Consider the following 4138-nt stretch of genomic DNA (forward strand, 5'->3'; position numbering starts at 1 on the left):
GCGTGGTGCACGCCGCTCACCACAGAAAGCCTGCAGAGTCCACAATCAACAATACGCCAGTCTGTTTTCAACTGATTGTGTTAAAAGCTCTGTAAATGCATATGGCTTTTCCTGGCTGCTGTCTGCGCTACATGGGATGGCGGCAGTTGGTTGTCGGTGGGATAGCAATGTGTGTCCATATCCAAAAGAAGGTTATGAGGCCAGACGCACTCCCATATGCAGGTTTGCATCTGTGTGTGGTGTGCTCCTTAGAATTAGCGGGAACGTGAAACTCATTTAGGCACAAAGAAGAAAAGACCTGGCATAACATGGGTCCATGTCTCAGGATTTGCAATTCTACATCTAAAAATATTACCTTAGCTGTTGACATTTATCAACAAGTGACAAGTTCAGACGATCCAATATCAAAGTGCACTGGCCTGATTGAAGGTAATGTTGAGCCTGTGAGGATGGACTGGAACCTGGGTTGGTCTCTCAACACCTCTGACTTCCGTATTGTAGATTTCCTGCTGGAGAAGATGGTGCTCTTTCGTACAGAAATAAATCATGTGCCTGGACCAGGACTTGGAGGAGCTGAGGGAGGCCCCAGGGCAAGGTGGAGATAGTGCACACCCGGATGCTGCCGTTCCAATGAGGTGAGAGCATGTGAGCAGCAAAAGCACCTGGTAAACGTGGCTGCTGCTTCCCTTCCATCTTCCAAATCATGCACACAATGTCTCTCTTATTCCACCCTAATGGGGAAGGTACTGGGAAGGGAATTCTGGGAAAGAAAGTTGAGTTGAGTTGACGTATTGCAAAGCCACCACGGTCCACCCCTTGTCAACCTGGCACCCTTATACAGTCTTTAACCACACTTAAAATCCAAATAGTAAAGTCATACTTCCACCTAACCTACTACGACTATCTCATGTACAATAGAGAATATGCTTCCTCTCCCCCTCAAGAGAGGATACAGTGCCCCTTTGGGTGATGCTCATTCTTCTAAGTCACCCTCTTTGATGTCCAGTAATACTGAGATATAAAGTCTAACTACTTTTAATACAACTTATCATCGGTAGTAGGGAAATAGGAGAGAAGATGAAAAAATTTTGTTAATATCTACAAGCCAATTAATACTAAAATAAGAAAATGCTTGTAACTGTTAACATTCTCATTTCTGCACCTGGTCATGTGGTCATAGCTGGTACTTACAATGGCCTTCTTCAACTACCCAATGTATACCTCCTTTGTTTTTAGCAAGCTCTGGTTTCATGCCCGTGGGGTAACTCAGAACTTCTTCCTAATGTGTCTGGACCATTAATAGTCCTTCCTGTATTGGACTGATGTAGCTTTTAACGGACTTAAATCATAGGATACGGGAATATTAAAGGTACCCTGGGGGAATCTCCTATATTTGTCGGAGCAATAGCTGCATACCAGGTGCCAGAGGTGGTGTTGACTTGCTTCAGCATGGGAATCACATTTGGAAAAGCATCTGAAATTAGAGTCATTAGCTGATTGAGTTTATGATAATCACTATCATTTGTTCAGTTTCATCTTTCCAGGCCCCATGGGTGAACTGAATGGTAAGAATCATTTACTCTTGTATTTTGAAGTCCTTGATGGCAGCACTAATCTCTTCAATCCTTTTTGGAACGTGGAATCACTTTTGGTTTATTTAGGTAGGTAGAGTCAGTTCCAGGGGCTTCTAAGTAGTCCTTTCTACCATGATCACCCACATCCACAAGCAAGGAATTTGGGAGGGGTTTAACTAGGCAGTCGTTGCCCAGAATCTCTCATGAGGTAATAAAGATGCTGGCCAGGGCTTCAGCCATCTGAAGGCTTGACTGGAGTTGAGGGATCTACTGTCATCAGAATAGTGTGATAACAGTGAAAAGATCAACATAGATTAATTAAATGGAGTTCAGAAATAGACCTACACATATATGGTCGAATGATTTTTTTTTTTTTTTTTTGGTACGCTGGCCTCTCACTGCTGTGGCCTCTCCCGTTGCGGAGCACAGGCTCCGGACGCGCAGGCCCAGCAGCCATGGCTCACGGGCCCAGCCGCTCCGTGGCACGTGGGATCCTCCCGGATTGGGGCACGAACCCGCGTCCCCCGCATCGGCAGGCGGACTCCCAACCACCGTGCCACCAGGGAAGTCCTGGTCGAATGATTTTTGACAAATGTGCCAATTCAGTTCAATGGGAAAAATAAATAGTACTGGAACAGCTGTATATCCATATGAAAGAGAAATGAATATCTATCCTTACCTTATCCCACACTCCAAAATCAGCTCAAAATGCCTTGTAGACCTACGTGTAAAAGCTAAAACTATAAAACTCGGAGAAATCATAATAATATTTGAAACCTGATAGGGGAGTATTTCTTAGGATACGCAAAACATGAGCCCCTAAAGAAAACTTGACAAACTTGATCTTATCAAAATCAAAAACACTTTTAAGAAAAGGAAAAAGCAAGACACAGGATGAGAGAAAATACTCACGTACGTGTATCTAACAAAGAACTTGCCTCTAAAATATATACAAGACGTTCAACAACCTTCTAAGAAGTGTAAAACATATGCGGGCTTCCCTGGTGGCGCAGTGGTTGGGAGTCCGCCTGCCGATGCAGGGGACACGGGTTCGTGCCCCGGTCCGGGAAGATCCCACATGCCGCGGAGCGGCTGGGCCCGTGAGCCATGGCCGCTGAGCCTGCGCGTCCGGAGCCTGTGCTCCGCAACGGGAGAGGCCACAGCAGCGAGAGGCCCGCGTACCGCAAAAAACAAACAAAAAACACACACACAAAAAATGCCTATGAAGTGACCCAGCCTTTTCTTGTATTTACTATGTATTTTCTCAAGAGGTATAAGAATATAGGTCCACACGAAGACTTGCATACAAATGTTTCTCGCAGCTTTCTTAATCTAATATCCCCAAACTGGAAACAATCCGAAAGTCCATCAGCAGGTGCCTGGATAAACAAAGGTGGTATCTCCATACAATAGAATATGAATCAGCCATAAAGAGAAATAAGTTACATGGAGAAATCTTGAAATCTTTATGCTGAGTGAAAGCAGCAGATACAAAATAGAACATATGATGTATGATTCCACTTACATAAAATTCTAGAAAATGAAAACTAATTTACAGTGACAAAAAGCAGAAAGTGGTGGCCTAGTGCCAGGGACTAAGGGAGGGCCAGACTGCAAAGGGGCAGGAGATAAGGTTTGGGGTGACGGAAATGTCCTGTGTCTGATTTGGGCAGTGGTTTCGCGATGTACGCATTTCTCAAAACTCGTGTGTTTATTGTATATAAATTATACCTCAATAAAGTTGATATAAAAAAGGGATTAATAAAAAGGAATCCATTCCCACATGTTTACCCAAATCCTGTGAATTCCTAAAGATGCCACGCTCATTGTCACCACCTTAGAATTCACTGTGTACCTGAAATTTGGTACCTCATAGACCTCAGCTGTCCTGTGCCCCAGAGGGAAAAGTATCAATGTAACGAGCATACTGTGTTATCTCTCTGTGCCTCTCACTCTGAAGTGGGCTTTAAACTATCACATTTAGTTGAAGCTTTTCATTATGTGGAATTTGTTTTTCTTCCATATTTCTTATGTATACATCTGGTAAGATCAGAATGTGGGGTGTGTGTGTGTGTGTGTGTGTGTGTGTGTGTGTGTAGTATTCCGTTTAGTTTCTTTCAGTGTGCACATGGGACAATAGTTTTTATGTAGCAGAGAAGGTCTGACAAGTTGGTGAGCTTAGTCTGTGAAAATCAGCCCTTTCTCTGATTCGGGACTGCTTCAGACTGAAGCAGGTAACCTTTGTCATTCTCTGGTCCCCTCCAACTTTTTTATTTCTCACTCCCTTGTCATATTGTATAATGATTATTTATTGTGTCTACCTTCATCCACTAGAGTTTCATCTCCCTGAGGGCAGGGATTGGGTTTTTCTTTCTTTTTAAAAAAATCACTGTACTCATGGTCTACCTATGTGCCTGGCACATAGGAACCCTCAATACCTTTATTTTTTTATTTATTTTTTTTTTTGCGGTACGCGGGCCTCTCACTGCTGTGGCCTCTCCCGTTGTGGAGCACAGGCTCTGGACGCGCAGGCTCAGCGGCCATGGCTCACGGGCGCAGCCGCT

Source organism: Delphinus delphis, chromosome 17 (assembly GCF_949987515.2).
Source record: "Delphinus delphis chromosome 17, mDelDel1.2, whole genome shotgun sequence".
NCBI lineage: Eukaryota > Metazoa > Chordata > Mammalia > Artiodactyla > Delphinidae > Delphinus > Delphinus delphis.